This window comes from Heterodontus francisci, chromosome 40 (genome assembly GCF_036365525.1).
Source record: "Heterodontus francisci isolate sHetFra1 chromosome 40, sHetFra1.hap1, whole genome shotgun sequence".
NCBI classification, from domain to species: Eukaryota; Metazoa; Chordata; class Chondrichthyes; order Heterodontiformes; family Heterodontidae; genus Heterodontus; species Heterodontus francisci.
In genome coordinates, this window is record NC_090410.1 from 32,617,956 (window position 1) to 32,631,715 (window position 13,760).

Sequence of the window (13,760 nt, forward strand, 5' to 3'; positions counted from 1 at the left end):
TAAGCTGTGCAGTCCTGCCACATCCAGCCGTGAATGGTGGTGGACAATTAAACAACTAACTGGAGGAGGTGGCTCCACAAATATTGCCATCCTTAATGATGGGGGAGCCCAGCACATCAGTGCGAAAGATTAGGCAGAAGCATTTGCAACAATCTTCAGCCAGAAGTGCCGAGTTGATGATCCATCTTGGCCTCCTCCTAAAGTCCCCAGCATCACGGATGCCAGTCTTCAGCCAATTCAATTCATTCCGCATGATATCAAGAAACAACTGAAGGCACTGGATACTGCAGAGGCTATGGGCCCTGACAATATTCCGGAATAGTACTGAACATCTGTGCTCCAGAACTTTCCACCCCCCTAGCCAAGCTGTTCCAGTACAGCTACAACACTGGCATCTACCCTGCAATGTGGAAAATTGCCCAGGTATGTCCAGTACACAAAAAGCAGGACAAGTCCAACCCGGCCAATTACCTCCCCATCAGCCTACTCTCAATCATCAATAAGTTGATGGAAGGTGTCATCAACAGTGCCATCAAGCAGCACTTGCTTAGCAATAACATGCTCAGTGACGCACATTTTGAGTTCTGCCAGGGCCACTCAGCTCCTGACCTCATTTCAGTCTTGGTTCAAACATGGACAAAAGAGCTGAACTCAAGAGGTGAGGGGAGATTGACTGCCCTTGACATCAAGGCAGCATTTGACCGAGTATGGCGTCAAGGAGCCCTCGCAAAACTGAGGTCAATAGGAATCAGGGGGAAAACCCACCGCTGACTGGAGTCATGCCTCGCGCAAAGGAAGATGGTTGTGGATGTTGGAGGTCAATCATCTGAGCTCCAGGACTTCACTGCAGGAGTATCTCCGGATAGTGTCCTAGGCCCAACCATCTTCAGCTGCTTCATCAATGACCTTCCTTCAATCATAAGGTCAGAAGTGGGGATGTTCGCTGATCATTGCACAATGTTCAGCACCATTCGTGACTCCTCAAATACTGAAGCAGTCTGTGTAGAAATGTAGCAAGATTTGGACAATATCCAGGCTTGGGCTGATAAGTGGCAAGTCACATTCGCGGCACACAAGTGCCAAGTAATGACCGTCTCCAACAAGAGAGAATCTAACCATCTCCCCTTGACATTCAATGGCATTACCATGGTTGAATCCCCCACTATCAACATCCGAGGGGCTACCATTGACCAGAAACTGAACTGGAGTAGCCATATAAATACTGTGGCTACAAGAGCAGGTCAGAGACTAGGAATCCTGCGGCGAATAACTCACCTCCTGACTCCCCACAGCCTGTCCATCATCTACAAGGCACAAGTCAGGAGTGTGATGGAATACTCTCCACTTGCCTGGATGGGTGCAGCTCCAACAACAGTCAAGAAGCTCGACACCATCTAGGACAAAGCAGCCCGCTTAATTGGCACCCCATCTACAAACATTCACTCCCTCCACCACCGACGCACAGTGGCAGCAGTGTGTACCATCTACAAGATGCACTGCAGCAATACACCAAGGCTCCTTCAACAGCACCTTTAACCCCGTGACCCCTACCAACTGGAAGGACAAGGGCAGCAAATGCATGGGAACACCACCACCTGCAAGTTCCCCTCCAAGTCACAAACCATCCTGACTTGGAACTATATCGCCGTTCCTTCACTGTCGCTGGGTCAAAATCCTGGAACTCCCTTCCTGACAGCATTAATTCACATGGACAACAATGGTTCAAGAAGGCAGCTCACCACCACCTTCTCAAGGGCAATTAGGGATGGGCAATAAATACTGGCCTGGCCAGTGATGCCCATATCCCATGAATGAATAAAAAAAACCACATACACTCACACATCAGAGGTTTACACACACACAAATCGGTTACAGAGCGGGGAAAGATAGATTGGTTGAGTTAGTGTCCAAAGAAAAAAGGCGCATACAGTCTGTGACGTTTGATAATTCCGCTGGCCTCTGGGTGAATTTGGTGGTCCTGAGGCTTTTAGTTTGAAGAGGTAGGTGACTGGTTTGGTTGGTCTCTTGGAGACAGCGATTCAGATGATTTCCTTCAAAGGTTTTCTGGTTGTAGCCACAGTATGCAGAGGTGGTCAGTCACCGGGCACGATTTGAAAGCTTTCATGCTGGAATGGAGAGAGAAAGAGAAGGACTTCCCACTTGGTTCTGCATGTGTCAGAGTCCAGTTGCACAAGCTTAAAACCACAGATGGGGAGGGGCTTGTCACATGATAGTCACTCAGTGATTCAAAACATAGCAGTTAAAAAGAAAAAGAACAAATAGTTCCCTTAACCTTCCTGGGTCTTGGTTCCTGCTGGGAAATGCAGCCATTTCATCTCCCTCCTCACAGTCCTTTACAGTGTCGGATACAGTGTTGCAAACTCAGCGATCATCTTTAGCTGCCAGCAAAGTCATCCTTTTAGCTGGTCTTTTCAAAAGTGTTTTAAAAAAATTATAAATTCAGATCTCCAGGCGGTGGATTAAAGAAAATTATCATTTAGCAAAACACATTGGCATGACAATATCCTGGTATACTGAGCACCCAATCCTTGCCACTTATAAGCCACATTTCCATAATTGCCACAACATCATATTCCCATACTGCTATTTGTGCTTTTCACTCACCAACTTTAAACAGCACACTTCATGCATTTACACTGAAGCATTGTAATCTTTCTTTGCATTCCTCGTAGTCCCTCTCAGTTCATCACATCGAATATGGAACTATTATGGAATATTGAACTAATATGGAACTTCTCTAGTACTGTATAATACTCTCACCTTATTCCTCTTTTTGACTACTATATTCTGCTGCCCATTCCCCTGCCAATTTAGTTGAAACCCTCTCCAACTACACCAGCGAGCCTCCCTGTGAGGACTTTGGTCCGAGTCCTGGTGATGCGCAAGTAGCCTCTTTTAAATAGGTCCCTTCTGCCCCAGAAATGGTCCCAATGACCCGAGAATCTGAAGCCCTCCCTCCTGCACCATGCTTCAAGCCACGCATTGATCCTCTCTGTCTTCCCATTTCTGCTCTCATTAATCAGTGGCACTGGGAGTAATCCAGAGATTACTACCTTTCAAGGTTATACTCTTTATCTTCCTCCCTAGCTCCTGAAAATCTGACCACAGGACCTCAATACCAGCCTTTGCTATGTTGTTGCTACTTCTGGCTCATTCCCTTCCCCCTTCAGAATATCCTGCACCCTCTCCATGATGTTGTTTACTCTGGCACCAGGGCAGCAAGACACCATGCGGAACTCTCAGTAACATTTAAAGAAATGCCTATCTGACCCCTGACTATGGAATCACCTATAGCAACTTCATTTCAGCCCTTTGCTGCTCCCTCCTGTATAGTCCCATGCCCATTGTTTCCATGGTCTGAACTGCACTCCTTCAAGGTGCCGTCATTCCCAGCAGTCTCCAAAGCTGAGTGCTAGTTTGTGAGTAGCACACATCCCGAGGACTCCTGCAATTTCTGCCTCTTCTGAATCTTCTGGATGGCCACCCATCCTGAACTCCGACTGCCTGTGGGGTGACCAGCTCCTGGAGTGTACAATTCAGGAAACTTTCCTGCTCCCTGATGCTCCGCAGTGATTCCAGCTGTTCATCCAGCTCGAAAATCATCAGCTCGAGCTGAAGCTATACACACGGGTGCCCAAGACTTTTGAAGTGTCCTGAAGTTCCCACATGGAACAGGAATTGCAAGCAACAGGTCACAGCTGCCCATCCATGATCGAAACAAAAACCCGTTATTCCCTTTGTGAACAAACTATTTAGTAGCCTGTTTGAATTATCAATTGTAATGAATATCTCTGGTCCTGCTCTGTGCTTATACTCTTATTGAAACACTTACTTAATTTTCCAGCTCCTATTTTGAACCAATACGCCCTTGTGGTCTCTGTCCCTCTCACTCTGTCTCTCTGCTGCTGATCTTTTAAGCTCCCTTATATTGCAAAGCTGTTCTGATGAACAGTCACTATCAAGGGGCTGATGCTGTAACTGATGCTGAGATTTGCTCCCTCGGGTTTGAGAATATATCAGGATGGAAGTGGGACAATATTAATCTGGTGCTTTCTACCTGTGAGTGAGAACAGAATAGATTTCCACTTAATCGAAGGAATATAAATCAATAAAATGAGAAAGGAATCTACTTCACACATTACTCCATTTCCAATCAGTTGGAAGTAAAATCAGTTGGAATGATTTATCATCAACTGCAACGTGAGATCATTAATCTTATCCAGCAAACCTTAAATGATCTTCAAAGCCATGTGTACACCAGATATCAATTCAGCAGCTCCTGTGAGGCATGCACAGTGATAAATGTGGTGGGGAAACAGACCCTTCACCAGGAATAAAACCCACCTGATTATCCTCCTCTTAAACTCAATGTAATGAATATCAGGCTGGTTCTGTAAAGGACGTGCAATCCTTCTTCATCGCTTTTTATTCCACTGCCCTCTTCAGGTGCTGTTTAATACCCAGATGGTAAAGAGTAAAATCTACTCCCAGGACTCAATGCAGAGAGCAGACTGTTCATCAAATAAATCACCCAGTAACATTGTCGAGGGAACAATGTACTTCCAGTCACACAGCAAGGAGAATAAACCGAATACACAGACTTGTTGGATGTGGAAACTTACATAATGAAGACTGTGTTTACAGTTAACCCAACAGCAACTGACAGTCAGGAACAGAGTTAACGCAGTTACAGTATTAAAAGCTGGGCATAAAACTTACCAGGAACGCCAATTACAGCGAGGGTGGAATAATAAATATCCTCAAAAGTCCTAAGAATCGTCATGACCACATGTTCTAGTGTATGAATCCGATTCTTTCTTTCAATTTCTGCGGAAGATGGATCCCGGTTTGTGAAGATCAAACTCTTACTGACTCTGTAACTGAGCGAAGACCCTTATGTAAGGCAGGAGAAATCTCCATTGACATAATTATGAGGCAAGGAGACTGACATTACTGACAGTGACTGAACAAAAAGATTCAATTAATTTCTTTTACACAACACATTGCAATATCATAAATTATATTTAGCCAGATATTGCACAATGGAAAGTGAATCTCCCCAGAGTCCAGGGAAGAACAGACTGGGTGAAATCCACAGTCTGACAGCATTGGGTGCAGTGAGAACAGATTTATTTACAGGTTTCCCGATATTTCTGTGATATAATGTGTTCTGTAATTTCAGTGAATTTCTATCCAACTCACTGGGTGGACTTTAAACTCAGCCAGTGAGACCAAACCATGTGGTATAGCCCCAAGAATATTCTTTACACATTTCTGGGTCAAACATCATTCTACTTCCATAGCCACTCCCAGACCCTAAAGATTGTGCACACGGGATCTGGAATTGCGCCAAGAAATACACAACCATTGACCCTACCAATCGTCATTTGTGGCCATGTAGCTGCTCTAAACATTGAAACATTCCTGAGGATTCCCCACAAGTATTGATTCCCATCCAGAGACCCGTGTTATTGGTTCTAAGGGCCCTATCTCTGTAAATAGTGATGCAATCATTCGTGACAGAATAAATATTTACAATTACATTGGACTTAGTGGAGATGGTGGCTCAATTCCTGGGAAACCATCCACAATTACTAATTTCCAGAGGCAGAGTCACATTCCTTGCGATCCCCACCAAAAAAACACCTAATTCCTGAATTTTGACCTGGGATCTCAGTTATGTCAAGAGACAAGAGAAACTGGGATGGTTCTCCATCGAACAGGGACTAGTTAGTGTAGATTTAACAGAGATGCTCAATATCATGAGGGATTTTTAACAGAATCAAGAGGGAGAAACTGTTTTCACTGGCAGGAGGGTCAATAACCAGATGACACAGATTTAGAACAATTGGCAAACTATCCAGGGAGGATATGATGAGAAATTTGATGCAGTGATTTGTTTTGAGCTGGACTACAGTATCGGAGAAAGTAGGAAGCAGATCCAATAGTAACTTTCCAAAGGAAGTGGATATATATTGAAAAGGAGATATTTGGATGGCTATGGGGGAATAGCAGCAGAGAGGTAATATTTGAATCTCTCTTTCAAAAAGACAGCACAGACACCTTCTGTGCGGAATGGTAAGATGACTGTCGATAAACAACAACTATTTGCATTTGTATAGTGCCTTGAACACAATAAAAAAAGGTCCCAAAGTGCTGCACATGAGCATTTTAAAACCACATTTGACACCAAGCCACAAAAGGAGATATTAGGTCAGATGACAAAAAACTTGGACAAAGAGCTAGGTTTTAATGAATGTCTTGAAGGAGGAAAGTGAGGTGGAGAGGCTGGGAGATGAAGAGAAGGAATTCCAGAGCCTCGGGCCTAAGCAGCTGAATGCATGTCCACCAATGGTGGAGTGAGTAAAATTGGGATGCTCAAGAGGCGAGAATTATAAGCGCACAGATATCTTGGAGGGTTTATGGGCTGGAGAAGATTACAGAGATAGGGAGGGGGTGAGGCGATGGAGGGATTTGAAAGCAAGGATGGGGATTTTAAAATCAAGACATTGCTTGAGAAGGAGTCAATGTAGATCAGTGAGAACAGGGGTGATCGGGCAACAGGACTTGATGCAAGTTTAGACACAGGCAGCAGGGTTTTAGATGACCTCAAGTTTAAGGAGAGTAGAATGAGGGAGATCTGTCAGGAATGTGTTGGAATGATCAGTTCCAGAGGTAACAAAGGCATGAATGAGGGTTTCACTGGCAGATGAGCTGAGACGGGCGAAGTTGGGTGATTTCACAGAGGTACAAATAGCCATGGGTCCTAGCTATACTGCCTTTTTATGGGATATGTGCAACATTGCTTGTTCTGATGAAAGGTCACAGACCTGAAACGTTAACTCTGTCTCTATCTCCACAGATGCTGCCGACCTGGTGAGTATTTCCAGCACTTTCTGTTTTCATTCCTTGTTCCAGTCCGACGCAGGCCCTCTCGCTCACCTCTTTTTCTGGTACATTGATGATTGTATCAGTGCCATTTCCTGCTCTCATCCTGAACTGTAAAACATCATCAACTTTGCTTCCAAGTTCCACCTTTCTTTCACCTTCACATAATCCATCTCCGACTCTTCCCTTCCCTTCCTTGACTTCTCTGTCTCCATTTCTGGGTATAGACTTTCAACAAATATTTATCTGAAGCTCAGTGACTCCCACACCTACATCAACTGCACTTGCTCACACCCTGCTTCCTGTCAGGACTCCATTCTATTCTCACAGCACGCCTTCTCCATTGCACGTGTTCTCATGATGTAACCTTCCAGTGCTTCTGATATGTCTTCCTTTTCTCCTTAACCAAAGATTCCCCCACCATGAATAACCGGGCCCTCGACTGTCTCTGTCCCACTTCCAGCACCTCTTCTGTCAGTCCTTCCCCTCCTTCCCAGAGACATGATAGGGTTCCCTCTGTCCTCACCTTCCACCCTACCAGCCTCTGTATTCAATGGATTATCCATCACCATTTCTGTCATGTCCAGTGTGATGCCACCATCAAAGATATCTTACTCTCCCCTTTCAGCATTCTGAGGGGACTGTTTTCTCTGCTACACTCTGCTGTGCTCCTCAATCACCCTCAACACCACCTCCCCTTCCCACAGCACCTTTCTATGCAAACACAGGAGATGTAAAACCTGCCGTTTAGCCTCCTCTGTCCTCACCATCCAAGGCCGCATAACACTCCTTCCAGGCGAGACAGCGATTTATGTGTACTTATTTCAATTCAGTAAACTGTGTTCACTGCTCACAATGTGGTCTGCTCTACATTGGGGAGACCAAACGCAGATCGGGTGATCGCCTTGCAGGACACCTCCATTCCGTCTGCAAGACTGACACCGAGCTTCCAGTTACCTGCCATTTTAATTCTCCACCTTGTTCTCACACTGACCTCTCTGTCCTTGGCCTACTGCAGTGTTCCAATGAAACTCAATGAAAGCTCGAGGAACAGTATCTCATCTTTTGATTAGGCACTTTACAGCCTTCCAGACTCAACAGTGAGTTCAACAATTTCAGACCATAATCTCTGCCCCATTTCTTTTTTCTTTTCTTTGCATGTTTCAGTCTTACTGTTGTTTATCTCTTGTTTTTACTTTCTGACAGCAGCTGTTCATCATTCTAACATTTACACCTCCTCTTGACACATCTTTTGTTTCTTTACTGGTCCCATTACCACTCCCTTTGGCTCTGCTCCACCAACTCTTTTGTCATTTAATCTCTCGTCTTCAACCTTATCACAGACCATCCAGTTTGTTCTTTTTCAACCTTCCCCATTTCACCTGCTAAAAACTTATTACATTTCTAACTTTTCCCAGTTCTGATGAGAGTGGGGAGGTGTTGGAGGAGGATGCTGTGGTCAACTGTGTCAAAGGCTGCAGACAGTAGAGAAGGACAATTAGGGATAGAAAATCTTTGTCACAGTCACATAGGATGTCACTTGTAACTTTGACAAGAGTTGAGTTGATACTATGGCAGGGGTGGAGGCCTGATTTGTGGGATTCAAACATGGAGTTCCGGGAAAGATGGGCATGGATTTGGAACATGACAATCCTTCAAGTACTTTGGAGAGGAAAGGAGGTTAGATATAGGGTGGTAGTCTGCAAGGACAGTGAGTTGAGGGTTGTTTTTTGAGGAGAGGGATGATAACTGCAGATCTGAAGGAGAGAGGGACAGCACCAGAAGATAGAGAATCGTTAACAATATCGGCTAATATGGGGATCAGGAGGGACGTTGGGTGGTCAGCGGTTTATTGGAATAGGATCAGGAGGTGGGTCTCATGGATGAGATGAACTCAGAAATGGAACGAGGGGAGATGGGAGAGAGCCAGAGAAAGATGTGAGTTGTTCAGAGCTAAGGCAGTGGGGAGTTTAGAGGAAGTTGGCCTGGTGGGCTTGTGGAAAGGAGGAACATGGCAGAGGCAGCTGATCAGATGGTCTCAATCTCAGTGACAAAGAAGTCAATGAGTTCTCAGCACTTATTGTTGGAGGTGAGGGTGGAGGAGACAGGGGTGGAAGATAAGATAAGATTGTAGGGGTTTAATGCCCCCTTCTAAGGCAGGAACAGACTTGGCAGCAAAGTTTTTGTTGTGATTTGTCATTTGTCAGATGACGGTAAGGAGTGGTGCAGTGGTTAGCACTGCAGCTTCACAGCTCCGGCGACCTGGGTTCAATTCTGGGTGCTGCCTGTGTGGAGTTTGCAGGTTCTCCCTGTGATTGTGCAGGTTTTTGCTGGGTGCTCCCGTTTCCTCCCACAGCCAACGACTTACAGGTTGATAGGTAAATTAGCCCTTTTAAATTGCCCTTAGTCTTGGTGGGGGAATATAGGGACATGTAGGAATGCAGGATTAGTATAAATGGGTGGTTGATGGTCGCCACACACTCAGTGGGCCGAAGGACCTGTTTCAGTGCTGTATCTCTAAATAAATAAATAAAGACAAGTTTATTCAATTTTCAGATTAACTATTAGTCACAAGCTCAGGCAGTGATTAACAGTTTAATGCAGATACCACCCCTATTAGAGACTGGATGGTAGAGCATACAAATGGTTGCTCTTGCAGCTTCTAGTCTTCAAGTTACTTTGGTTTCTCTCTCTCTCGCTTTTTTCTCTTGCTGTTTGAAAATTGCCTGCTGTACAGGGACAGAGACAAGACATCTTTTATCCTGGCTGCTTTCCAATTAACCCTCCCGACACCCAATCATCCTTAGCTTTGTGTTTAAGGATGCCTTCTTAACCAATCAAGGATCATTCTTTGCCTGTTGATAACCTTTCGGATTTACATAGGTAATACCCCTTTGTGTTGACTATAGTATTTCATGCTTTTACAATACGAGGTTCCTTATCTCATTCCGAGCCAGATCTACATTTGTTCTCAGAGGAGCTGTTTCACTCTCTGCTCTCTGAGCCTCATCATTTTACCGCAAGTCAGCATTTTAAAACATGACATAATCTCCCAGAATCCCTCTACCTTGACATCTTCTCCATAATGTGTCCTTATTTCCTCAGTTTTCCCAATTTACCATCCCACAAAGAAGGGTTCTAATAAAGCTAAATGTTAGTTTATAATAATAAATCAGTTGTTAATTTATAATAGCGAGATTATAACAATTGGTATTCTGGTGAGTAAGCTTTTAGTAATCTAATAATCTTACAGGGGAGAGGGGTTGAAGAAGACAGTGTGTGGCAGAGAAAGAAGCCGGTGTTATCTTTGCATTCCAGGCTGATCCTGCAACAAGGAGCAGTTTACACAGATGGGAGCAGGACCCGATCGTATTTTACATGGTCCAGCTGATCTGGTGGTGACAATTGTCCATCATATCCTCTCAAGTCTGCGTCCCTTAGACAGAAGGGAGGGGAGATGAGGATCGTACTGGGGGAATGGCCAGAGTAAGAGACAGTAATGTAATTATTGGGGACTGAGGCATCAAAGGTGGAGGTGAGGGTGTGGGTGAGCAAATCAGTAGCTGCAGAAATGTTGTAGCGAATGGAAAGCCAGAGGCAGAGAGTTGGGATTTTGAAAGTGCACTTGTAAGTGAACTGGGGGATAGTTTTTCCCAGGAACAGTTACAGAAGGAGGTAGGGTTGGGGTGTGGAAGGGGGATGCGGGTGGAGGGTGAGATAGGGAATTGATCAGAGCTGACCTTATCTGTGATTGATCGGAAGGGATTAGCAAGATGACAAGATCAAGGTGGTGGCCGTGAATATGGGTTGGGGAATTTACAAGGAGGGAGAGATTTAGGGAGGATAAGAAGGCAGTTAACTCAAAGGAGAGAGAGAATGATGAGTTGAGGTGGAGGTTGAAATGACCAAGGATGAGAAATCGTTCAGTGCAGAGGCTGAGGGAGAAAAGCCGTGAAGATATCTCAGTGAGAAAATGTTCATTATACTTGGGAGGGCGGGAGAGAAGGAGGATTTTGAATGAGAGGTGAGAGGGGTGGAACAAGGTGAGATGTTCAAAGGAGGAGAAAGTGCCAGAGGAATAGGGGGTCAGGCCATAATGTGATCTGGTGATAAGTGCCACATTGTCACCACGATAGTCTCAGTGGGACAGGTGGTGGATGGTATAGCCAGGCAGAGAGGCTTCAGTTAGAGAGAAGGTGTTGTCACCCCTCAGCCAGGTTTCTGTTCAGACCATTATGTTGATGCAATCATACACAATAATTTCTGGGATGAAAAGGGCCTTGTTCACAACTGAATGGACGTTCTGGAGGGAGATGCATACAGGGGCTGTGAGAGCTGATCCACTGGCAGAATCCACAGGGTGAGCAGTGGGAGGGGTGAGATGGTCAGGAAGAAGATTTGTCAGGATAAGCCCCCAGCGGGCACACTTGGTGGGAATAGGGGTGAAGGAATAAGATAGGGTAATTGGGGTTAATGCTCATAATGAGCCAGCACTGAGTTTCTTGATGATGTCTTCGGAGGAAGCCAAGAGAGGCACAGAGGGAAGCTGCAGACTCATCCCAGAGGGAGCTCAGCCTGGGACTGTGACAGGAGAGCAGGATTATTGAGGAGTGCAGAAAGGTTTGAGTAGGAAATTGGGAGGGTAGAGTATCTGCGAGGGGAATAGGTGAAAGGAGGCTAGGAGGAGTAAAAAGAAAAGAAGTTAAAAAGAAAGAGCAGGGAGTGACGGGCTCGGGTCCAGAGTGGCAACTAAAATGCACCCGCGAATGGACTCAGGGAAACCTCAAGTTACATAGATCTGGTTGCATAACAATAGGGAACATAAAATCTGACAGTAGACTGGAAACAGGAGATAACAGGAAAGAGTCCAGAGTTAAAGACCGAGGTCCCGTGGTGGGATAATGATGATGGAGACAGGATGGAGTCAGCATGGAGCATCATGAACTGTTGTTCGAGTTCAGAGGCAGGTGTAGCGAGTGAAATCCGGAAGTTATTTGAAGGTCAGATTATTGCCTATATATGGATTACAGTCGAAATATGGACTGTATGGTCAGACTTCCAAATAACATTGTAGATATTGAATCAATATTGGAGCTTGTGATATTAAGTCAATTCTCAAGATTACTTTGAATACTGAAGCACTCCCCCAGACCTCGTAAAAGTCAGTACAATCACACTCTGAGAATTCCAGTTAATGTACATTCATTCATAAGAAATACTGTATAAATTTTGCTTTCCAAGAAAACTTTTTTTTTTGTTCATGGGATCATCAATGGAAAGGCCAGCAGTTATTGCCCATCTCTAATTGCCATTGAGAAGGTGGTGGTGAGCTGCTCTCTTGAACCGCTGCAGTCCATGTAGGGTTGGTGCACCCACAGTGCTGTTAGGAAGGGAGTTCCAGGATTTTGACCAGTGACAATGAATGAATTGCAATATAGTTCCAAGTCAGGATGGTGTGAGACTTGGAGGGGAACTTACAGGTGATGGTATTCCATGTGCCTGCTGCCCTTGTTCTTCAAGGTGGTAGAGGCTGTGTATTTGGAAAGTGCTGTCAAAGGAGCCTTGGCAAGTTGCTGCAGTGCATCTTTTAGAGGGTACACAATACTGTTACTGTCTAATAGTGGTGGAGGGAATGAATGTTTAATGTGATGGATGGGGTGTTGATCAAGCTGATTGTTTTGTCTTGGATGGTATCAAGCATCTTGAGTGTTGTTGCCGCTGTGCTCATACAGGCAAGTGCAGAGTGTTCCAACCCACACCTGACATGTGCCTTGTCAATGGTGGACAGGCTTTTGGGAGTAAGGAGGTGAGTTACTCACCACAGAATTCCAGCCTCTGACTTGCTCTTGTAGCCACAGTATTTATATGACTGGTCCAGTTAAGTTTCTGATCAATGGTGACTGCTCCCCTCCCCCACCCCCAGGATGTTGATGGTGGGAAATTCAGCAATGGTAATGATGTTAAATCTCAAGCTGAGATGGATCGATTCTCTTTTGTTGGAAATGGTCATTGCCTGGCATTTGTGTGACATGTATAAGCCAATGCATTATTTACCTAAATTGTATTAATCACTCTTTATCATGTAAACCGTGCTTTTATTTCTTTCATTTTAATGAAAGCTGGCTGTGGTGGAGTCCTGTGGGCAGAGTTTATCTCATGGTGCTTTGAAGATGGAGCTTCGAAGGGAGAATTCTAACTGAAGACATTATTAGTGGGACAGTTTTAACTAAAACAGAAATCTTGCACAACGTTCAGCACCATTCACAACTCCTCAGATACTGAAGCAGTCCGTGTAGAAATGCAACAAGACCTGGACAATATCCAGGCTTGGGCTGATGAGTGGCAAGTAACATTCACGCCATACAAGTGCCAGACAATGATCATCTCCAAAAAGATAGAATCTAACCTGTGCCCCTTGACATTCAATGGCATTATGATCACTGAATCCCCCACTATCAACATCCTGGGGGTAACCATTGACCAAAAACTTAACTGGAGTAGCAATATAAATATCATGGCTACAAAAGCAGGTCAGAAGCTAGGAATCCTGTGACGAGTAACTCACCTCCTGACTCCCCAAAGCCTGCCCACCATCTACAAGGCACAAGTCAGGAATATGATGGAATACTCTCCACTTGCCTGGATGGGTGCAGCTTCAATAATACTCAAGAAGCTTGACGCTATCCAGAACAAAGCAGCCCACTTGATTGGCACCCCATCCACAAGCATTCAGTCCCTCCACCACCGACACACAGTGGCAACAGTGTGTGCACCATCTACAAGATGCACTGCAGCAATGCACCAAGGATCCTCAGACAACACCTTCCAAACCTGCAACCTCTACCACCTAG